General features: G+C 39.2%; 1 protein-coding gene and 1 long non-coding RNA gene across 6 annotated transcripts in view; one reads left to right on the top strand and one right to left on the bottom strand.

Moving 5' to 3' along the window:
- The window catches only part of LOC128689060 (uncharacterized), a 150,691-nt gene that overhangs the window by 27,041 nt on the left and 98,328 nt on the right, over window positions 1-25,322 (top strand). The window contains exon 3 of one of the 3 annotated variants that reach the window (XR_011392248.1): window positions 1,372-2,557. The exons of the other annotated variants lie outside the window; for them this stretch is intronic. This is a non-coding gene — a long non-coding RNA (uncharacterized lncRNA). Of the gene's footprint in view, window positions 1-1,371; window positions 2,558-25,322 lie in introns of those variants that run through there. 3 annotated transcript variants of the gene reach the window in all.
- LOC128689061 (max-interacting protein 1-like) overlaps window positions 6,053-25,322 on the bottom strand; it is a 1,113,127-nt gene continuing 1,093,857 nt past the window's right edge. For all 3 annotated transcript variants that reach the window (XM_070087111.1, XM_070087114.1, XM_070087112.1), the window contains one exon: window positions 6,053-11,973. The gene's annotated coding sequence lies outside the window, so the exon portion shown is untranslated. The remainder of the gene's footprint in view (window positions 11,974-25,322) is intronic.

Raw genomic sequence — 25,322 nt, 5'->3', positions numbered from 1 at the left:
AGTAAAACTGTACATATTAGCGTTGAATTCCAATGTCATTTTTTCATTTCATTTTTCATTTTTCTTTCAAATAGGATACACCTTCATATTTCAATATTTTATCTTTGCATTAATAAATAATAAAGTGTTTATCTTTGTGAATTATTATTTCTTTTTCTATTCATTAATTTTCCTAAGGAGGAGCCAGCCTTGGTAATACTGTCTGAAGTTGTTACAGGGCTGAGTAAGCCTTCACAAGTGGCAACATTGCCAGGATCAAGATTCAACTCCATCTCGAATCTATCAGTCCTCAATGACGCACTGACTTTCTTGGGTTATCCTGGGTGGCTAACCCTCTGGGGTTAAAAATCCGAACGAAATCTTCTTATCTGTACTGCTACTATAGGTCCGCCATCACAAATCCGGCAATCAGACATCTGGTTCCATCAGTTATTTGGCACTAATTTCGGCTAGCATAATTTCAAATTTCCAGGGCCGCCACACCAACCTGTTGGTAGTTTGGTTTACCTGGAGAGAGTTCCGGGGGTCAACGCCCCCGCGGCCCGGTCTGTGACCAGGCCTCATGGATCAGAGCCTGATCAACCAGGCTGTTACTGTTGGCTGTATGCAAACCAACGTATGAGCCACAGCCCGGATGGGCAGGAACCGACTTTAGGTGCTTGTCCAGTGCCAGCTTGAAGACTGCCAGGGGTCTGTTGGTAATCCCCCTTATGTATGCTGGGAGGCAGTTGAACAGTCTTGGGCCCCTGACACTTATTGTATGGTCTCTTAATGTGCTAGTGACACCCCTGCTTTTCACTGGGGGGATGTTGCATCGTCTGCCAAGTCTTTTGCTTTCGTAGTGAGTGATTTTTGTGTGCAAGTTTGGTACTAGTCCCTCTTGGGTTTTCCAGGTGTATATAATCGTGTATCTCTCCCACCTGCGTTCCAGGGAATACAGGTTCAGGAACCTCAAGCGCTCCCAGTAATTGAGGTGTTTTATCTCCATTATGCGCGCCGTGAAGGTTCTCTGTACATTTTCTAGGTCAGCAATTTCACCTGCCTTGAAAGGTGCTGTTAGTGTGCAGCAATATTCCAGCCTAGATAGAACAAGTGACCTGAAGAGTGTCATCATGGGCTTGGCCTCCCTAGTTTTGAAGGTTCTCATTATCCATCCTGTCATTTTTCTAGCAGATGCGATTGATACAATGTTATGGTCCTTGAAGGTGAGATCCTCTGTCATGATCACTCCCAGGTCTTTGACGTTGGTGTTTCGCTCTATTTTGTGGCCAGAATTTGTTTTGTACTCTGATGAAGATTTAATTTCCTCGTGTTTACCATATCTGAGTAATTGAAATTTCTCATCGTTGAACTTCATATTCTTTTCTGCAGCCCACTGAAAGATTTGGTTGATGTCCGCCTGGAGCCTTGCAGTGTCTGCAATGGAAGACACTGTCATGCAGATTCGGGTGTCATCTGCAAAGGAAGACATGGTGCTGTGGCTGACATCCTTGTCTATGTCAGATATGAGGATGAGGAACAAGATGGGAGCGAGTACTGTGCCTTGTGGAACAGAGCTTTTCACCGTAGCTGCCTCGGACTTTACTCTGTTGACTACTACTCTCTGTGTTCTGTTAGTGAGGAAATTATAGATCCATCGACTGACTTTTCCTGTTATTCCTTGGTGGCGCTACTTGCTGCATAAGTCATTCCAGTTTCGTTTTCTCCATTTATTATTATAACCTGCTTACTTTTAGCCCTAGCCATGGTTCCAACGCATAAAAACAAAATGCTTCTGGTTGTGTAAAGCACCGACAGATTTAGATTTAGATTTTGCCACCGAAGTGGCTAGTTTATTGTGCACCCCATATCCATCCTGTGGACGGTAGCGCGAGAGCATATGGATACACAAAAGGCCTAGGAACTAGGCCCCAAAGGGTTAACAGGCACCGACACAGTACACATACTGATGGATTATCTGAGAACTGAAATGCCAAAGGGGAACCTCATACGTATGGTAACCTTAGACCTGCAAAAGGCCTTCGATACTGTCAACCACAATATATTATGTAAGAAACTTCAAGCTATCGGTATAGGTTCTGTAGACTGGTTTAAGTCCTACCTTAGCAACAGGAGACAAATTGTCAAAATCAACAAAACGGAATCAGAACCCCTCCCGATAGCATGTGGAGTTCCCCAAGGTAGTATTCTGGGTCCCTTATTATTTTTATGTTATGTCAAGGACATGCCTATCAGTGTCAAGTGCAAACTCCTACTGTATGCAGATGACAGTGCCCTGTTAGTGTCAGGTAAAGACCCACAAGATATAGCTAATGTTTTAACACTGCAACTGGAGTCCTGCAGCAAATGGTTAGTAGACAACAAACTATCATTACACCTCGGGAAAACTGAAGCCATTCTCTTTGGCACGAAACATAAACTGAGAAGGGTAAATAATTTTAATATCCAGTGTAATGGGGAGCCCATCACTTTGGTTTCATCAGTAACATATCTGGGAATCCCCTTTGACCCATGCATGTCATTAGAATTGATAGGGAACATTGTAGTAAAGAAAGCGAATGCCAGACTGAAGTTCCTGTATAGACAAGCACAGTGTCTACCTACTGAGGCTCGCAGGACCCTATGTCTAGCCCTGATACAATGCCATATGGATTACGCTTGCTCTTCATGGTACTCTGCCTTGACAAAAAAACTGAAAGATAGACTGCAAATCACCCAAAACAAAATAGTAAGATTCATCCTGGGGCTGGGACCAAGAGAACATGTAGGCCAGGATGAATTACAGCAGTTGGATATGCTGAATGTTGAAGACAGTAAAACAGCTGAAGCTAAATCATGTTTATAAAATTGCTCAGTGTCCAGAATATCTTGCTGTCAATTTTGTCAAGGTTGGGAACCAAAGCAATCATAGTACTAAGGGGAGAGAGCACAACTTTGTAGTACCCACAGTCATCGGCCAGGCTTCAAACACCTTTTATTGTACAGCAATAAAGGAATGGAACAGACTACCCGCACATGTCAAAGCCAGTCATAGCATGAACCAGTTCAAGAAGAGTGCCAAAAGGTGTCTGATGAATGTAGCTACAGAAAGGGAGGGGAATGATTTTCTATTTTTTATCTAACATACGTGTAAATTTTACCTTATTCCTAGTAATGACCCTCGTATTGTAGATAGTCTTAATGACCCTTGAGTAGTAGATAGTCTTTTTAGTATGATAATAAGATGTTATCTTCATTATAGATAAGAAAATATTATAGCCTCTATATTATAATAATAAGGTAAAAGGACCCCAATGGAAATAAGTCACTCTGACTTTTTTGGGTTATCCCAGGTTCTCTACACATATGCTGTTATGTATGATAATTCCGACTAAACCTTTACAAAAATTCAATGTATGTCAAAGGCCCTAAAATCTGGAATACCCTACCTGAGAACTCTAGAACTGCAGACACATTCATCACCTTCAAAACTACCATTAGAAAACATCTTATCTCCCTGATACACCCCGTCAACTAACTACACGAATACCACCTGGTGGTTCACACTTACACTCGCTCACTCATTTGACCATAAACAGAAATATTAATCTCAGTCTTAAAATAATGAATCCTGTGATACTCCAATACTGAAACTATGTATTGTGCCAAAACAAAAGCATTCACATTGCTAAACTCATAAACTAGTATTTAGTCACTTAGCCATAATACCAACTTACCTCATAATTTGTAATATTTTACAATTAAGAATAAAACTAAGTATGCCCGAAATGCCTAGCCATGCTAAGCGTTCTAGTGGTACACTCTGTAATCACAATTTTACTACATGTAAACCAAACAATAACCAAATTTCTGTAAACTCAGCATTGTAATCCTTATAGAGAATAAACTTTGAATTTGAATTTGAATTTGAATGTAACTGTATTTGTGTATACCTGAATAAACTTGCACAGTGGCTCGGAAGCCGCTGTCGGTTGCCACGAGCTCAGTCTCGTGATGCAGGGGAATATGCTTTATTATTACGCTAATATCAACACTACGGTTTATTTGCCGATCACAATTGATCTAATATGACATAATAAAACAATATAAATAACATAAAAACATTGTAAATACTCCAGAATGAACAATATTTGGCATAATACCGAGCGGTTCGACGAAGGTATGAAGATATGGGATACAAGTACCATTCTCATATCCCTGTCTTGGGGCTTATGAGAGAAAACGGAGTATAGCACAGGGCTAACTGTGATATACACTCGTAATGCACCATAAAACTGAAATAAAAAAAACTATTTTCTTTACATAGATTATCATACATAGCAGCATATGTATAGAGAACCTAGGAAAATCCAAAAAGTCAAAGTGATTTATTTCTAGTACCTGGCATGGGCTTGCCATATATAATTTTTGGTAAATATTTTTTTTTTCAGTTGAAACTTGGGAAATGTATGATGGAAAGATGCTTCTTAACGCACACCAAAAATGAAAGAAGTGGGACGATAAATAACAGTATATTTTTGTATGTTTTTTATGGTTGTATTCTCGTTTTTTTGGCCTCATTTGATACAATGGAAGATATATTATAGAAATAGTTATGATTTTGATTGGTTTCATGACGAAAAGTACCTTGAAATTGAGCTCAAAGTAGCAGAGTTCAGTTTTTGCCAATGTTCAATGAACCTTCTTGTGTAAGCAAAGTTGGTTAACTTTATTGAGTGTATTCTAACCTAATCACTCTGTAATCCAGCAAACTCAATAATCTGGCTCACTACAGATCCCAGTGATGCCGGATTTGTGATGGCAGACCTGTACTACTCTCCTACCATTCTACCACTCCCTCATAAATATTCTGGCTTCCTTTTCTTCTCATGGCAATAGCTGGAAGCTCTTCAGAGCTTTGACTCATTGCATCCCATAGTCCTTCATATTCAACACTGGCTTTGTTGCCTCTTCAGCAAGCATAATTTTTTTTTTTTTTGCAGGGTTTCTGGTCATTCTAAATGTTTATTAATGAACTACAGACTCCAAAGGCTTCACTGCTCAGGACTAATTAAATCTTTTTCTAGGATCTTGTGTTCAGTTCATTTTTCCATTTTTTTCCGAGTATTCAAGATTGATGGTAGTGTCATTTGTCTGGGTTAGAGAGACCATTTTGATCATAATAATAATATCTTTATTTCTGAGTACATGTACAAGGTATACAGGCCTCAGTAACATATTGTACTACTATATATAAAGTCCTTGTTATGCAGAGCATTTCAAGCATATTAGGTCAGTTTTGTCCTGGGATGCGACTCACACCAGTCGACTAACACCCAGGTACCCATTTTTACTGGTGGGTGAACATGGACAAATGGTGTAAGGAAACACTCAATGTTTCTACCTTTGCTGGGAATCAAACCCAAACCCTCAGCATGTGAACTGAGAGATTTGCCACCAGGCCATGACTCATCGACTTACCATCATTGTAGCATCTTGAGAATTGTTCTTGCATGATTGTGTATTGCCCATACACATAAGTTATCACATGGAGAGGCACTCATTGCCTCTTAGAGACTCCACAAATATTTTTTGACTTGTTACATTTATCACTTTCTTTTCAATGTTTTGGTACCCTCACTTTACTTTCAGAAAACCCTACCTCATAAAACATCATAACTTTTTGACTGAAACTAACCTATGCCACCTTTAGCTCTCCTTGTTAGCTCATAAGTTCACCCTTCATACTACCCTTCGCATAGCTTTTCCCTCAGCCTTGCAGCACTCTGACCTGTATGGATTTGGCATGTTATTCTCTCCTTTCAGACAGTCCAGACATCAAAGCATATTCTTCAAATGATTTCTTGAACAAAACTGGCTTATTATACTGACTGTACCCTTGTACTCATTAATCGAACTGCACACACTTCATTTTGACCGTTTTGTGCTGTACCTGTATGAAACATTCTGATACGATACACTGGTAATCATAATACATGTAATACCAATAGTGCAGAGGAATGAGCTTCAATTATGTCCAATAGCTGAACTTTTATAAGGATAATGATAAGCATTCTTACACAAATTATTTTTATTTTAGATTCAAGAAAATCATGTAGAACAGAAACAACAGTTACCAGAAATATGTACATTAATGGTATTTGCGACACATAGCAGGTTTGACTTGAGGAGGGGCTGATCTATTGGCAGAAGAGGGGAAAGGGGCCAGAGACTGATTCTGATTCCATTGTGTCTATTAACCCAGGACTGTCGAGTTTTGATTGGTCGGAAGTGATTGGAGAATAAGAATATTCTGTAATAATTAGTCATGTGGAGGGATCTCATTTTGTATAGGCTGGAAGGCTGCCAAATCACAAGACAAATTATTAACAATACACAAACCATCTTATGGAGGGGTTTGTTGCATATGATCATGTGAATACCCACTTATCTGTTCAACACACTGGTTTTATCTAAATGGACTGGGGACCACTGCAAAAGTTGAAAAATTCAACCAATGCGAGTTTTGAATCTCCCCCAAGTAGCAATAACTTTCAGAGAGTGTTGGCATTCAGCAAAAGGCGCCAAGGACGGCTTTTTAGGGTATGGACAACAGACTACATGGCAGCCTGAGGCCACTGGGCAGCCTTGCCTTTGTATCGCTGTGATCAATTTGTCAGAGATGGCATATAGAAATTATAGACCAAAAAGTGTAAATTACATTACTTAACAGATACCCTTTAAGGGCCTTTCTTTGATGCTGGTGAGGGACTCTTGTGCAAGGAATTGAATATGTTGTTCTCTTCCTTAGATCGAAGCTCATAGCTTCCCATTCCCCAAGGCGGGTTTAGTGCTCATCCCTAAATATAATATTAATACTTACGAATGGTATAAACTTTGTTCATTTCAAAGTCGTATATAAAAGGGCCCTGCTTCTCAGATCTTTAAGAGTCCATAAAATTCCAAACATATCTACCCAATACTCTGAGCAGGAAATCTCTGTTTATACCTTCCAGCCGATCCCTCACACACAAGGTAAGTCTCTTCACCACAGCTTGCCATGGTTAAGCTTCCCTTTCATAAATCCACACAAACACATTCACTGTTCAAAACATATATACATCTCATAAGCAAAGATCATAAAAGATAAGACAATGGCACTCCATTTGTAGAAATATTCATGGGAATTATTTTGCAGTTGGTCACCATTATCTTAAGTGTGGACAGCTTAACATCCTTTTACTGAATTGGAAATTATGAACGTATGAATGTGCCTTAAACTCTCGAGCAGTACTTGGGTCTGTTTTCCACAGAAACAGCAGCCTTTGAACACAGGAGCATGGCCCATCCTACTAGAATACACCACTTGCTCAATGGACCTATACCAGCCTCCAACTTTTGTTAAGTAGTGTATGTCACAAGCACAAAGGGATTGTTGTTAATGGATTGTTTTTGTAGCATTTTCTAAGTTTGATGCAGAGGTTTTAGACAAGTTTGAGGCAGGGTGAATGAAATGTTAAGACACAGATGAGTTTTTGCAATGAGTGTTTCTATGGATGACTGAAAGACATCAGACAATCCAACACATAGGATAAAATCAAATAGTTAAATGAATGAGGTTTGGGTACTTCTACCTACAGCCATAATAGGAAATGGGGTGGAAATAGATAGTTTGAAGTATGTTCTGTTTTTGGATTTTCCAAGTCTTTTACTATGACTGGATGATATATTAGTTTTCCCAGCTCCTACATGGCTTGTGAAGAATAATTGAAAGGGCAAGACACATTGACACAATATGAACAAATTTTTTTCTTTTTGTACATTTTTTTGTGAGCACCCACCCCATTGTTCCACTGAGGATAAAGGTGTACACACATCACCACCCACCTGCTGCCATCATCATTACTATAGAGTTTATGGACATTAACATTGAGGTTCCTTATTAATTTTTTACCATGTCCCTTTTGTTTTTGAAAGATTTATTTATTTTGGATAAATCAAGATTTTTACTTTGTAATGAAGACAGTAATTAGAAATGGTGATGACAGATGATGGGCCTCTTGGGCACTATGGCCACGGCTGCACTTGTCAGTGTGCTCGGGTGGGCACCAGCAACACAATACACATCACAGCTGCCCCATTACATTGTATTTTCCTTGTTGGCTTGAGTGTGGGTTGGGTACTGCTGTGAATGTCTCCTGGCCAAACAGTGGACACTTCACATGCAGGTACTTGCTGTACTGATGTGCATGTTGTGCAGGCATCTCACGAGATCAAACTAAAGTATTAAGAGGGAAGAACCTCGGTGTCGCAAGAGACTCTGCTTTCCCCCCACCAAAATCCTACACCACAAATTTTGTTAGCTTCGTTTGTATTTAGGTGCAACCTTGTCAATCCTACTTCAGTTAAGTTTGTTTTGAAGTAGTGATCATTCTGTAGGTTGTAGCTAAATAAACATATGGTAAAATATGGAAGCCAAGATAAATGCGACACTCAAGTCACCAACATTGTGAGGAGCTTGTACCTGCAATTATAAACTGGCCTTCAACTTCGAACTGGAGTTAAATGAACCTTCAAGCTGTCACAAAACATGTGGGTAGATATGTTAAGATGAGTGAGGTAAGAAAGAATAGAAGCACCAAGGCAACTTTCTTGGACAGCAGAGTCTAAGGTACAAGTGATGCCAGGCTTACAGGTATACTGCTCTTACATGCTTCTGAGCTACAGGATTTTATACTTTAAACAAACTCATCATCAGAATTTCTTATATTTTCGTTATCAATTATCATGTAACCTGCAAACTGGCAGCACAAGTTTACAGCTGGTTGGTAGCGACTGACTACAGTAACATTCAAGGCCCTGTGGGTAATGGGTCTGATGACTTATGCTAACAGTTTACCCACATATAACTTAAAATATATTCATCACTATGGAAATATCTTTCTTGATTTAAAACCAAATCATGGCTAATGCATGACAAGGAGAAGTTTTGTCATTATTATTTATTTTATAGAAGCTTCACTTTGTAAAAATGACAACAACAACGATGATGTTGAGAAGTACAGTACATTATTCTCACAGCTTGGTTATACCCAAGCTATAGTTCACAGATAAAGTATTTAGAAATGTAGTGCAGATTGCAATCCATTGAAGAAAATTCCTGAGGGTGCACAGGATACTGTTGCTTTGCCAGTGGTACTCCATTGGAGGTTTGTCTAACAATGTTCAGCTTATCAGTAACAGTTATTGCACATTTAAGCTTATCAGGGGATGGTTTGTGGAAAGACAAGCCAGAACTCTTTAATGCTGGTGATTTTGGGTGGTGCAAAGTTTCTTCACAGAAGATGGTGCATTATTCAAGTATTAAATTTTGTCCATTCACTGTAGATTAGGAAAATTAGCCTTTTAGAAATATAGTAGTTTAAGACTTGTAATTGTTTATCCAAACACATTAAGTAGCAGATGTTCACAGTTAACCATAACACTTTGAAGCTAAGGGAGCACTAATGAACATTACTAGTTATCACTAACAAGTGTTTAAAACAAGTGCAGGCCTTAGTTAAATTATAAAATTAATATATATTTTTTACTGAAAAATCCCATACTGATTAAATGTTATTAGCTTATAAGAGCTGATCATGGCACCACCCAACACCCCTTGGGACGGCTTGCAGCCACAACATTTACAAGCAGTACCTCGTTTACACTTTAATCACTGAGCATGTGGTAAATTGCCATACATGCACATAGTGGCTCGTGTAAATGGACAAGTGCACCGAGGTCTGTGCGTGTCTGCAAATGGGATGCAAGTCTGTAAGAACAAGGTGTCTCTGCTTTCACACTGAGTTAGTGCTTAAATGAAGAGGAAAGTAATATACCTACAATATAATCTATAACTAAAATTTCCTATTATCTATTAATTTTGGTAAATTTTTTGTAAATAATTTGAAGTAACACAATTATAAATGGAATTAATTGGGGCATTTGGAGCCAAGGCCATTAGATATAGTAATTAAAATAAATAAATCTATAAGGACAATGAGAGAAAAAACTCCTATGGAATCAGCAGAAATTAAAGCTACCAGGAGTCCAGTGGAAAAGGCTGGTACCCTGTGTCCAGACTCTACACGTTGTACTAGTCAGTATTTACACTGTACAGGAGAGACAGCCCAGGTGTCCCATCAGTGGAGCCTTGTTGACAATGCAAAACCAACTCTATGGAATACCAAATTGCATGATAAAAGTACTGTAACTAGGCCAGAACCATCAACAGAGGTGGAGTTAGGATATTCTTGTTCAATGATGTGGGTGGAAACCTTTCTTGCATTCTATGGGATGGCAGTCAAAAAGCTGGCAGTAATTATTGCAATGTTCTCGTGTATAAAAAAGTTACTATTTGACTCTTTTTCAGAGGTCTATCACAGATTCCATTCCTTCAGTAAAGTATGATACTGTATATCTATTTGCACATGCTTCACTCTGTCTCACACTTCACAGTTTATTTTTCTGGCAGTAGAACAAATCCACATTCTTAAAAATCCTTTTATAGCACCAACTCTTCTCCAACCTTCTGGGGTGGAAGTTTTCCTTGTTTAGATTGGAATGCTAGATTGGTAAAGAAAATACTAAAAAGATAACCTGAAACAAACAGCATGCTTTGCCCTGGCTTTTCACCAACAAATGAGACTACACTGGTTACATAAAATGAAGGAATTAGGTTGAGAAGCAACACATTTAATGCTTTATGTATTTTTTTTTTTTTTTGCCAAGAAAATTAGAGATCATGAGAATTCAGTAGGGAAGGAAATAAAGAAATAATAAGGACTACAGTTAAATACAAAATTTATAGCGAGAAGGGAGGGACTCCTGGGCACAGTCTTTTGAGTGGAGATCCAACGGCTTATTCCACAGTGGATTTGGGTAGCTAAGTCTCTCTGACTTACCGTCCTTGACCAACTGTTAGATTCCAACTATACCTTCTAGATAAAATTTTCAACTTAAAGACTTAAGCTAATGACAATTCTCTTCAAAATCATTTTAAAGTATGAAGCTGCAATTTGTCAAAGACGGGTCAGCAGGAGGGTAGGTTTTGCCAGTCCCACACCTTCCTTATTCTCAATTGTTGTTATTACAAGTCAATGGCCTCATTTCAACTACCTACCTTGACATTTTATGTACTTGCCTTATCAAAAAATATAAACTGTTTTTCTTGCTGTTTGTTCCATAGTTTGGATTGAAGCAACTAAAATGAACAAGTATTGAAGCATTATAATTTCCAGGAGTTATAATGCACCAATATCCATTCTTGGAATCTTTTGAGTGACTAGAACAGATTGTTTCCTTTATGTTATTCCAACACAAAACACTTATACACAAGTGTAGAAGTAGACAGTTTCTTGCATTAGGCTGGATGGAAGAAGGGGCTGGGATTTTGGAAAATGAGAAATGATCTTACATGTGACAAGAGCAATTACACATCTGTCTCATAAAAAGAAAAATATTGTAATATATCTGCACATCAATCACTCATCACTGCTCGAACACTTCTCCTGTCGTTCACATATAATTTAAAAAGACTTTCTTAATTTCACGTCTTCTATTATAACAATGTGCTTTGTATCATTCTCGTTTTGGCATAAATGACAAAAAAATAAAAATCTAAAAAATATCGTGGTGGGTGTAGTTTTGTTGCTCCACAATCTTGTTTAAAATCAGCCCACAAAGATTTTAGATATCATGGAGAATGGAGTGAAGAAAGCTTTTATTGATGTCCTAAATACTGAGAAAACTTTTGTTTAGTAAACTAAGGATTGAGGGTGCTGAATGGGTCTTATCTAACAGCACAGATTTGGACTGTATGAATATGATTTTTAAATTTGTTGGTATTTGCCTGCTTACAACTCCTCATTCCATGTTATCCAAAACTTGCTTGGCTCAGATCCAACGTTGTCTGGTACCACCACAACTCCTCTCTCCTACACACTTGGCCGCCACCTGTAAAATAAGTGAAATGAATCAACTTCTAGAGACAATCAGCTATGACATGTGAAATCTTAACACAACTGCAAACAAATCACAGAATAGGCAGGGCTCAAACCCATAGTAAGAGTCCTAACACTTACAGGTCAATGTGTTAGCCACTGGGTCATACCAGCCTAATTAATCATTAGAGGGATCTTGAGCTAGAGCATGCCACAACCATGATGGTGTGAGATTCATCTGTAGAAATCTGCATTTGTGATCACAGTGGTAGCCCATGCTAACCTCCCTATGATGTATAAAAATAAACTTGGAGTACACCTGGAGGTGTTCCAGGGGTCAATGCCCCTGGGGCCCAGTCCATGACCAGGCCTTGCAGTGGATCAGGAACTAATTAACCACGCTGTTACTGCCATTATTATTATTATAATCAAAAAGAAGCGCTAAGCCACTGTTACTGCCAGCCACACACAAACCAACGTATGAACCACAGCTCGGCTGATCAGGTACAGGTACCATCCGACTTACGACCGAGCTAGGTTCCGACCAACCGGTCCTAAGTCAAAATGGACATAAGTCGAACCTTACTACTGAATATCAAAACATTTTTGTAATGACTTTATTTTGTTTTATTTTGGTATTTCATTTTTTACTTTTTATGCTGTTAGTATTGTGTTTTATACTGTAAGGTTTAGGATAAACACTGTGTACAACACAAACAGTTGTTTATTTAACAGAAATTTGGCATACAAAACATGGTCGTAAGTCGAGTGGTCGTATGTCAAGCAGGTCGTAAGTCGGATGGTAGGTGTACTGACTTTAGATTTCTCTCCAGCTTCTTCTTGAAGACAACTAGGGGTCTATTGGTAAAGATAAAGATTTTATTTCTTTGTAAAGGTTACAATGTGTAATTACAATTTTGATTTGCTAGGTACAAAGAAAGCCACTATCATGCCGGGGCATTTCGAACAGACTAATCCTAGTATACATAATAACTACTTAAATCTAGACACGATAAGAGTGGCTAACTTTTATTAAAATCTTTAAATAATCTTAATACAGTGGACCCCCGGTTAATGATATTTTTTCATTCCAGAAGTATGTTCAGGTGCCAGTACTGACTGAATTTGTTCCCATAAGGAATATTGTGAAGTAGATTAGTCCATTTCAGACCCCCAAACATACACGTACAAACGCACTTACATAAATACACTTACATAATTGGTCGCATTGGGAGGTAATCGTTAAGCGGGGTTTCACTGTACTAATGCAAGGTAGTCAAGGTGGAGGTTTATAAGAATAATGATCTTGAAGTTGTATATAATAAAAACAATTACAATTAATGGTTCAAGCAGTAATATTTCATGGATTGGCAAATGTTTAATAAACTAGAGGTCATATAATATAATTGATTAAAGTTGTTTTGGTTAGTATTGAGAGATGAGATGATTTTTAAGCAAAGTCCTAAATTTATAAGTAGTCAGGGATCCTTTACCAGTTCAGGTATTGAATTCCAAATCTTCGGGCCCTTTATGAAAATGAATGTTTATTTCCTTGCAAAGTTTACAATGTGTGGTTTACACATTATAAATATTAATTACAAAGAAGGCCTCTAGCATGCCTAGGCATTTCAGGCAGACTAATCCTAACTCTTACTCCATACTGACACAGGTTATGGAGCAGTACATTTTAATATACCTTATCACATACTAGGTAAATGAAGTGATTTACTAGATTTATAATAATGAGGTAGTACAAAACATATAACAATATTACAATTAGTAAATTTAGTAATGGGAATGCTTAAATCTTGGCATGGTACACTTTCTATTAAAGCTCCTACACTAGGAAAGTATCTTAGGCAAACTTAGGGCTAACTTAAGATTTATAAAGCAATAGCTATATTAGGAATTTTATCTTTACAGTCATTTGGGTGAGTGTAAGTGTAAATTAGGGGAAATCACAGATATTGAGAATAAATCTATTTTGTTTTGGATGTGTGCATAATACAAAAAAGAGAATAGGTGGTTTTCATACACAGCCTCTCCTCACTTAATGACAGAGCTCCATTCCTAAGACCACATCAGTAAGTGAGGAGCATACTATAATGGTAGTAGGTTTGTGTTAACCATCTCTGATATTGTTTTAATATCAACTTTGCACCATTTATAACATTTCTGGTATATTTTATATGTTTATACAGTAGTTTACTGCATATTGTAATAAACAGAATAGAGGAAATCAGCTTTAATATATATTATTTAGGTATGCATACTAGTTAGAGAGCCCGTCGTAAGTTCGAGTCGTCTGTAAACGAGTACGTTACTAAGTAAGGAGAGGCTATAGTTAGCTGATGATGGGGTGTATTAGAGAGATTATATGTTTTTTAACAGTAGTTTTGAAAATGGTGGTTGAGTTTGCAGTTTTAGAGTTTTCAAGCAGGAAGTTCCAGATTTTAGGCCCTTTTATGTACATTGAATTTTTGTAGAGATTTAGCCGGACATGGGGAATGACAGAGATTTTTGTGTCTGGTATTGTGCCTATGGGTCCTGTTGCAACCATCAAGAAAGTGTTTTAGTTCAGGGTTAATACTGGAATTTATGGTTCTGTAAATGTAGTAGGTATGAATGTTCTGTACAGTGAGTAAATTTAGGTCTTTCAAGTGTCGGGGGTGTGTTGCCTAGCAGTGGATTGCGTGATAATTCTTATTGCAGCTTTTTGTTGGCTTTAGGTGGGTTGCTGCTGTTGATCCCCAGGCACAAATAGCATAGGTGAGGTAGGGATGGATGAGTGAATAGTACAGTGTGAGTAGAGCTGATTGTGGTACGTAATAACGTATCTTGGAGAGGATCCCAACCTTTTTGGTAAAAAAAAACGTAGATCTACGTTTGGAGTGCTACGTGAGCAAATGTAGATCTACATTTGGACAATTTTAAGGGTTAAAGAGTAATGAAATAGCAGGAGAAATAACACATGAACATCGGCAAAAATCGAACATTTCTGCCACTTTGAGCTCCATTTCAAGATCTTTTTCTTAGTAAAACCAATCAATATCACTTCTGGTTCTATAATATGTTTTCCATTCTATGAAATAAGACCAAGAAAACAAGAATACAACCATAAAGCTATATGAAAATACACCTCAATGTCAGTATTTTAATCCAAAAACACAGTCGGAGGTTTTTTCTCATTATGCACTGCATGCTGCAGTGCATAATATCCTGCTTGATTTGAAGCCACTAGAATTTTTGAGTATACAGTAGGACCAAAATTTGCTATACGGCAAGCAGTCTTTCAAATACGGCGCGCCCCACCCAGTTTGTTTACATTCTCCGTGACCACATCTATTATGTCAGGAAACTTTCCAAAATTTCAAGTGTTTTAAAGTTACTGCATATTTTATATGTACTCTGATAATTATACTTATGTGTACCTGTACCTAAATATACTTACACACTGTGCTGGTGTGCAGGTACACATTAAAATCGCTAAGAGTCTCTCTGCTCATGATGCCAATACAGTGGTCCCTCAATAATCGTCCATAATCCGTTCCTGGAAGTGGGACTATTATCGAAATGGACGATTTTCGAATCAATTTTCCCCATAAGAAATAATGTAAATCCAATTAATTCGTTCCAGACACCCAGAAGTATCAACAACAATTTTTTTTTTACCTAAAAGATAGATTTACATGTACAAAAGAATGAACATTCAACATGAAAGTTACCTTTATTGAAGGCTGTTGTTGATGAATGGAAGACAGGAAGGAGGAGAGAGGGAAGAGAGGTTATTTGGAAGGGGAATCCCCCTCCATAAGGACTCTAGGGCACTAATAAAATGTATAAATGAACATTGGTAATAGGGGTAGTTGATGAGTGGAACGGTCTGCCTAGTAGGGTGATCGAAGCTAAAACATTGGGTAGTTTCAAATTTAGGTTGGATAAATACACGAGATAGAGGGGTTGGATTTGAGTCGGACTTGCACCTGAGCTTATTGCTTGGGTAGCATTTGTTCTGTTAATGGGTTGGATTTGTGAAGGACCGGCCTAGTATGGGCCAACAGGCCTATTGCAGTGTTCCTCCTTTCCAATGTTCTAAAAGCTATGGCTTGGGTAGTTTCAAATTTAGGTTGGATAAATACACGAGTGAAAGAGGTTGGATTTGAGTCGGACTTGCACCTGAGTTTATTGCTTGGGTAGCATTTGTTCTGTTAGTGGGTTGGATTTGTGAAGGACCGGCCTAGTATGGGCCAGCAGGCCTGTTCCAGTGTTCCTACTTTCTTAAGTTCTTATTTAACATCACACTTACCAGTAAGGTGATCGAGGCTAGGACCTTGGGTAGCTTCAAGAAGAGATTGGACAAATATACGAGTTGGAGGAGCTGAGTTTGATTTGTGTCATTGGGTACGGGAGTAAATTCTTGGGTAGCTTTGGGTGGAGGTCATTTTGATAAGGACCTGCCTTGTATGGGCCAGTAGACCTGCAGTGTTCTTCCATTGTTATGTTTTTACTGGCTATTTGTTTGTGAGGGAGGGATGGCAAGTTTATTGTTGGAGAATATGACACTAATATCAACTCTATGGCTTATTTATCTATCACAATTCAACTAATATGACATAAACAATATTAATAACATAGAAACATGGAATATACTCTAGAATGAATAAAATAAGTCATACGTATGTCACAAGAGGTGTTGTGTTGTTGTTGGGTATATAAGGGCCACTGAGTGTAAGCCGTCCATAATGGTGGTGAGGCAGCGGTGGTTTTTGTAGCCCTATATAACTCCAACAACATTGGAGGAGTTGGTAGAATCGCTGAATCACTAAAGAAGGAACCCTCTACCACCATCACTATGACCTTCTACCACTATTACAACTGTTACCACCATCACTACTACCTTCTGCCACCATCACTACCACCAAAGAAAGCTTCTAGTGCCAGCCCTTTGGTAAAGAATGTGAGAAACACATAATTTATTAAAAAGTTTGTAGAAAAATACGAAGATGGTGGTGGTAGAGTGGAAGCAGTTGTGATAGTGGTTGATGAACATAAGAATATAAGAACATAAGAAAGGAGGATCACTGCAGCAGGCCTGTTGGCCCATGCTCGGCAGGTCCTTTACAATTCATCCCACTAACGAAACATTTTCCCAACCCAGTCCTCAATGCTACCCAAGAAATAAGCTCTGATAACTCTATCCACTCATTTGCAAGTCCCAAATGAGTGGATAGAGTTATCAGAGCTTATTTCTTGGGTAGCATTGAGGACTGGGTTGGGAAAATGTTTCGTTAGTGGGATGAATTGTAAAGGACCTGCCGAGCATGGGCCAACAGGCCTGCTGCAGTGATTCTCCTTTCTTATGTTCATCAACCACTATCACAACTGCTTCCACTCTACCACCACCATCTTTGTATTTTTCTACAAACTTTTTCATAAATTATGTGTTTCTCACATTCTTTACCAAAGGGCTGGCACTAGAAGCTTTCTTTGGAGCCATGGTAGCTTATTTAGCACTTTCAAGCACTAAAATTAACGGAATATTATGAAATATTTCGTAGGAGCATGTGAGGGGACCGTCACTCACTGGTAAACAATGGCACACTGGCTGGGAAGGAAAGGCGGAGGCGGCTCAGAGCGTGAGTACGTGTCCAAGACGAAGGACTATTAGGACTATTAGCGAGTTACCGGACCATTTGCGAGCCAATATTTTGACGAAAAAACAGGACTATTTCCGAAATGGACGATTTTCAGGCCGGACGATTATTGAGGGACCACTGTACTATGTAATAATAATCACTCTTGGGCACACTAAATGTCTTATTTTACATTAATATAGGCATTTTCATTAATCCATCTGATATTTTCCTCAAAATTATATATGAAACCCATTACATAGCATATAAACATGATACATGCACTCAGAATAAAAATTGACGTAAATATGAGATTTGTTTACAAAGCTGCTGTGTAGGTAGTGTCGGAAGAATTACGTTTTCTCTAGTCGAACTGGGGGATAACTGTGGAAAAATATTCTTTTTGTATGCCTTCACTCTATATATAGCAATTCACGACCCTTGTGAGTTTAGTGCTTTTTATTATGGTAATAATAATACATATCTTCATTCACTCTTAAAATGGTGTGTTGCTGTTTGTTTATTCTGTACTAACTTGTACACAATTTAAGAGTACAGTGGACCCCTGCTTAACGATCACCTCCCAATGCGATCAATTATGTAAGTGTATTTATGTAAGTGCATTTGTACATGTATGTTTGGGGGTCTGAAATGGACTAATCTACTTCACAATATTCCTTATGGGAACAAATTCGGTCAGTACTGGCACCTGAACATACCTCTGGAATGAAAAAATATCGTTAACCGGGGGTCCACTGTATTTGTATTGTGAGGTAATTATTATTATAATAACATGTCTGAGGGCAATGTGTGGTGTGAATATAATGCAGAGAATTCGTAGTTTGGAAGTTAGGAGGAGGTGCGGGATTACCAAAACTGTTGTCCAGAGGGCTGAGGAAGGGTTGTTGAGGTGGTTCGGACATGTAGAGAGAATGGAGCGAAACAGAATGACTTCAAGAGTGTATCAGTCTGTAGTGGAAGGAAGGCGGGGTAGGGGTCGGCCTAGGAAGGGTTGGAGGGAGGGGGTAAAGGAGGTTTTGTGTGCGAGGGGCTTGGACTTCCAGCAGGCATGCGTGAGCGTGTTTGATAGGAGTGAATGGAGACAAATGGTTTTTAATACTTGACGTGCTGTTGGAGTGTGAGCAAAGTAACATTTATGAAGGGATTCAGGGAAACCGGCAGGCCGGACTTGAGTCCTGGAGATGGGAAGTACAGTGCCTGCACTCTGAAGGAGGGGTGTTAATGTTGCAGTTTAAAAACTGTAGTGTAAAGCACCCTTCTGGCAAGACAGTGATGGAGTGAATGATGGTGAAAGTTTTTCTTTTTCGGGCCACCCTGCCTTGGTGGGAATCGGCCGGTGTGATAATAAAAAAAAAAAAAAATAATAACAAAATATTGAGGTAAATGTTTTACAAACTCTTACAAACGTACATGAATGAACTAAAAGTAGACACATATTAATAAGCATTTATTTCACCTGACCAAGTGATCGTCCACTACCTGTTCAGTTTGTGTTCTTACACTATCTGAACTCTGTATCTCGTTTACTCTTTCGTTAACTAGTTGGCTCTCATTGACGATGGCATCTAAGCTTAGCTGTGATTAAAAGAGGAGTCGTAAGCCTCTTGCTTAAAGTGCCAAGTTAGAGGATGATGGTGTGCCATTCTGATTTTATTCAATAAACACACTGCCACTCACCTCTCACACATTAATATTAATATTTTAAGGTGAGTAATAAGTGTACTCTGTGTGTATCTTATCTTTTATTGTGTTTTTAACCCTTTGACTGTTTACGACGTATAAATACGTCTTACGAGCCAATGTTTCTGACGTATTTATACGCACAAATTCTAGCGGCTTCAAATCAAGTGGGAAAGGCCTGGTAGGCCTACATGAGAGAGAATGGGTCTCAGTGGTCGGTGTGAACCCAGTGAAAAAAATCTGGGACCCAGCGGTGCATTGTGGGAACGCCATCTTGTTAGTCCATTTTCACCATGCCTCTCGGTAAGAAGTTCCTCACTCCTCGGCAGATTGGAGGTCTTTTGTTCCCAAGTGATAGCTCTAACAGCGCTGAAAATGTCAGTGAATTCCAGGGTTTTGAAGTGAGTGTTACCGGAAAAAGTGCCCAGGATAACGTAATTAGTGATGAAAACCCAGATGACCCACAACCTTCCACCTCTGGTGCTGGGCCGGCTTGTTCACGTTCACGTTCGCCTGTACCAGGACGAAAGAGGAAACTATTTGGTCGTGTACAACACCCAGATGATAGCAGTGAATGTGATAGTGATAGTGATTTCAAGGTCATTGAAAGCAGTTCTAGTGACAGTGAGGATGAATATTCCCCAGTGAAGCGGCAGTATGTACGACGTAGCATGCGGTCTGGTAGTGCTTCATGTGTTGTTCCAAGGGGAAGGAGAAACTCTGGGAGCACATCCCGTGGCCCTACACCATGACCTGATAGTGAAGATGACGATATTGTAACGATGGGTATGAATGATGTGAGTGAGGGAGCAGGCAGTGGTGGTGATAGTGAGGGTGGCACGGCCCATGTGGCACCATCAGCGGGCCACGCTACTACCCACGCTGCTCTGACTGCACAACAACCAGCCTCACCCGACCCCACACTCCCACAACCTGCACAACCACAACCATGGTACAATATCCAGACCCCACCAGCAGACCGCATCTGGGATTGGCAGGACGGTGACGAGTTTGTTCCCAGTCCCCATGACTTTGATGAAACACAAAGTGGAATAAAGCCATCATGTCCACTTGGGAACAATGCCAGTGAACTGGACTGCTTTGAGTTATTCTTCGATGAACCCCTGATGGACATCATTGTCAGGGAAACAAACACATACTGTGATTACACCATGACAAATACAATTCTCTCACCAAAATCACGGCTACACAAGTGGAAGGAGACAACTGTGGCAGAGATGTACCTGTTTTTTGCCACAATAATGCTTATGCCACATGTGTATAAGCACACTGTCACCACATACTGGGCAACAGAACGCCTGATTTCAACTCCAGGTTTTAGTGACATTATAGGTGTCAATCGTTTCCTGATACTGTTACGTATGTTACACTTTTCAGACAAAACCAGGCCTGACAGAAGTGACAGGTTATATAAGATAAGAAATGTGTTTAAGTACCTGAAACAAAAGTGCTGCATGTATTTTTATCCCTTCAGGAAGCTTGTTATTGATGAGTCCTTGATTTTATTCAAAGGAAGACTCTCATTCAAGCAATATATACCAAGCAAGAGGAAACGCTTTGGTATAAAGCTATTTGTATTGTGTGATTGCAGAAGTGGTCTAGTTTTGGATATCATTGTTTACACTAGCAGTAATACTTTGAGAGATACCATGAAGTTATTGGGTATCTCTGGTGATGTGGTTCGAACAATGATGGAACCATATCTTGGTAAGGGGCATATGTTATTTACTGATAACTGGTACACAAGCCCCTTACTCAGTGATTTCTTGCGAGTGAACTTGACAGACGTGTGTGGCACTGTGCGTCGTAATCGTAAACATATGCCAAGGTTCGACGCTGACACTCGCAGAGGTGAGGTGCAAGCCTTTGCTGCCAATGACATCATGGCATTTCGGTGGCATGACAAACGTGATGTCACATTATTGACATCAGTTCACCGAAACGAAATGGTACACAGTGGCAGGCACAACAGAGAGACCAATGAACCCATTCTAAAGCCTGCAGCTGTCATGGACTACAACCTCAATATGCGCTTAGTGGACAAATGTGACATGCAGATTGGGTTTGCAGACTGTGTACGCAAGAGTTATAAGTGGTATATAAAACTTTTTTACCATCTTGTTGATATCTCTATGCTGAATGCTTATAACATATACAAGTTGAAGACCAACAAAACACCAAAATATGGTGAATTTTGCTTGTCAGTAATCAGACAAATAATTGCAAAGTACCAAGGAGCAACATCTGCAATAGACCAGCGCCCACGAAATTACCAACACACGTCATCTCGTTTCAGGCCTGGTGATCACTACCCCATGCAACTGCCTCCTACTACTGCCAAGAAAAATGCTCAGAAGAGGTGTTATGCATGTACACTTACCACAAAACGCCCACAAACACGCAGAGACACTCGTTTTATGTGTGAGAAGTGTCAAGTGCCACTCTGCATATACTCGTGTTTCAAAGAGTTCCACAAGCTGCAGCAGTTCTAGGAATGTGTTTAGTGACTGTACATATGTATATATATTATGGAACAATAGTAATAAACATTGTTTTGTATTGTTTGATTATGTAAACAAAGTGTATACACAAACTAATAGTGATAAAGTTTGTTCTGTTATTGTGTTGTAAACAATGAGTGTATATTTGAAGAATGCACCTTACATTGGTCTCACAGGCCACATAAGTTACCTGGAACAGAAAAATATTGAAAAATGCAAGAAACCTTTGAATTAGAGTAAATAAAAGAATACCGGGTGGGCGGCAGTTGCCACTGTTGCCGTACGCACGTCACTTTCTGCAAACTTTGCGGATCTATATCTCGGTAAGTACTGATGGCAAATTTTTTTTTTTTTAGGCTTAAAACGCTCAGAAAAATATTCCTAACATTTTCATAAGAAAAAATAATTTTTTTTTTCGAATATTTGACGACATAGAACGATATAGTGTAAACTTGTTGTCTGGCATTTATTGCATATTTTATATGTGTTCTGATATTAATACTTGTGGAGCTGTGTGGTATCTGGCCGGAGGGACAACATTACATTTTCTCGTCTCAGCCATCAGAGAAAATGTGTATGAATCTGCGTTTGGCCCAGCCACTCCCCCACTCCGCATTTGTTTACAATTTTCGGCATGAATTATTCATTACTTCTCCCTGTCTTTATGATAGCATCTAAAGGTAGTTGTTAGAAACGATTAAATTCAGTGAACAAGGTATGTCGATGCTAATAATATGCCTCTGGGCCACAGTGTAGGTAGCCGGTAGGTGTAGCCCAGGCGGGCTACACCTACCGGCTACCTACACTGACTTCCTACAAATAAATATACTACTCCCATGCCCATGATGACACTCTTCAGGTCACTTGTTCTATCTAGGCTGGAATATTGCTGCACACTAACAGCACCTTTCAAGGCAGGTGAAATTGCTGACCTAGAAAATGTACAGAGAACCTTCACGGCACGCATAACGGAGATAAAACACCTCAATTACTGGAAGCGCTTGAAGTTCCTGAACCTGTATTCCCTGGAACGCAGGTGGAAGAGATACATGATTATATACACCTGGAAAATCCTAGAGGGACTAGTTTACCTGGAGACCTAGTACCAAACTTGCACACGAAAATCACTCACTACGAAAGCAAAAGACTTGGCAGACGATGAAATATCCCCCCAATGAAAAGCAGGGGTGTCACTAACACGTTAAGAGACCATACAATAAGTGTCAGGGGCCCCAGACTGTTCAACTGCCTCCCAGCATACATAAGGGGGATTATCAATAGACCCCTGGCAGTCTTCAAGCTGGCACTGGACAAGCACCTAAAGTCGGTACCTGACTAGCTGGGCTGTGGCTCATACGTTGGTTTGTGTGCAGCCAGCAGTAACAGCCTGGTTGATCAGGCTCTGATCCACCAGGAGGCCTGGTCACAGACTGGGCCATGGGGGCGTTGACCCCCAGAACTTTCTCCAGGTAATACTCACCTCTCTTCCTATATTAAGACTACACATATTTTAAGGTAAATATGAGTGTACTGTATGTGTATTTTAACTCTCTGGGATTTTTAAATATCGTATATTAAGTATGAGACAGGGAGCCAGGGCTACCTAAACCTGACTTCCTACAAATAAGTACTACTCACCTCTCTCCCTACATTATGATTACAAATACTTTAAGTAATGAATGTACTGTGAATGTATTTTACTTTGTGTGTTTTTAATGCCTAGTTCTATTACTAACCTAATATAATTTAGTGTAAACTTGTTGTCTGGCATTTATATGCATTTATAAATGGAAAAAAATGGCGTTCTACCTTCCGGCGACTGCTTGGAACCTAACCCGCCATGTAAGTGGGGCCCTACTGTATATACATCAAACACATTGGCTCGTAAGATGTATATATATGACCAAAACAGTCAAAGGGTTAAATGAGGAAATTGATTTGATATACGTACTAGCAAACTGAGTTACGAGCTAGGTCACGGAACGGATTAAACTCGTAAGTTGAGGTTTCACTGTATGCTGAATGTGGGGAATAAAATTTAAGATTACAGTCAAGGAGAAGATCTAGAAATTTACTCTCAGTGTGTCTCGAAATTGGGGAACCATTTATCGATATATTAAGTTGGATATTTAAGGCTCCATTTCCAAACAGCATGAAGTATGTCTTGTCTATATTGAGAGTGAGTTTGTTGGTCATCATCCAAGTATATATTTTTAGCAGCTCGTTGTTACAGTATTTCTCAGTATAACTGGGTTTGAGTGGGAGTAGACATAAGTATTGTCATCTGTGAATAGAATTGGTTTAAGGAGTTGGGATGCATTGGGGAGATCATTAATGTGGACGAGAAAGACAAGTGGGCCTAGGACACTATTCTGGGGCATTCCAACAGCTACAGGCTGGATAGTGGAGTTGACTCCATTTGTGTACTGTATACGTACTGGTGTCTATCATTAAAGCAAGATCTTAGGTAATCGAGGGAATGTCCTCTGATGCCATAATGATTTAGTTTTAGGTGCAGGAGACTGTGGTCTACTGTATCAAATGCTTTCCGTAGGTCAATGAAGAGCCCCAGAGGATATACATTTTTATCAAGGGCTGTATATATTAGTTCAAGCATTTGTATAATCCCCCCTTATGTATGCTGGGAGGCAGTTGAACAGTTTTGGGCCACTGACACTTATTGTCTCTCTTAGTGTACTCAAGGTACCCCTGCTTTTCACTTGGAGAATGTTGCACTGCCTGCCGAGTCCGTCTCACACTATGTAAAAACTCAATGCACGTAAAAGGCCCAAAAATTTGGAATTCATTACCAGTGAATACCAAAGAAACACACTCTGTATATCAATTCAAGACTTCTTAAAAACCACCTACTCAGCCAAAACTATTTACACAGTATTTAACCCTTTCAGGGTCGGCAGGCCCTCTCCTAAACTTGTTCTCAGGGTCGGAAATTTTTCGAAAAAAAAATTATTTTTTCTTATGAAATGATAGAGAATATTTTCCTGATCATAATGACACCAAAAGTATGAAATTTGATGGAAAACTTATGGAATTATGCTCTCGCGAAGTCAGCAGTCTCGACGATGTTTACACATCAGTGATTTCGCCCACTTTGAGCCCTATTTTTGGCCAATTCCAATGTATCAGTTGAGAAAAATCATAACTACATGTATTTCACTAGAACTCCATTTTTTCTATCGAATGAGTACGAGAAACCACCCATTTACTGATTTCAAGTATCCAATAAAGTGGTCAGAAATTGGCAATTTTGCTAATTTCACACAAATTTCAAAAGCCAATTTCCAAATAGGGTCCAGGAAAAACAATAAAGACATTCCTGGCACTAAAATAACATTCCCTCTGTTCATTAGTCATGTCCCCAGGCCTCCCTTACATTTCTTTTGCTTTCCACTTTGAATTTTTATTCTCACAAAAAGAAGATTTACTGTTATGCAGACTACTGCATTAGTGTAGAAATGGTATAAATAATATCAGCATACTTGTGA

The sequence above is a fragment of the Cherax quadricarinatus genome, chromosome 21 (genome assembly GCF_038502225.1).
Source record: "Cherax quadricarinatus isolate ZL_2023a chromosome 21, ASM3850222v1, whole genome shotgun sequence".
NCBI lineage: Eukaryota > Metazoa > Arthropoda > Malacostraca > Decapoda > Parastacidae > Cherax > Cherax quadricarinatus.
Note: the sequence above shows the minus strand (reverse complement) of the source record. Positions and strands in the feature narration are given on the sequence as shown.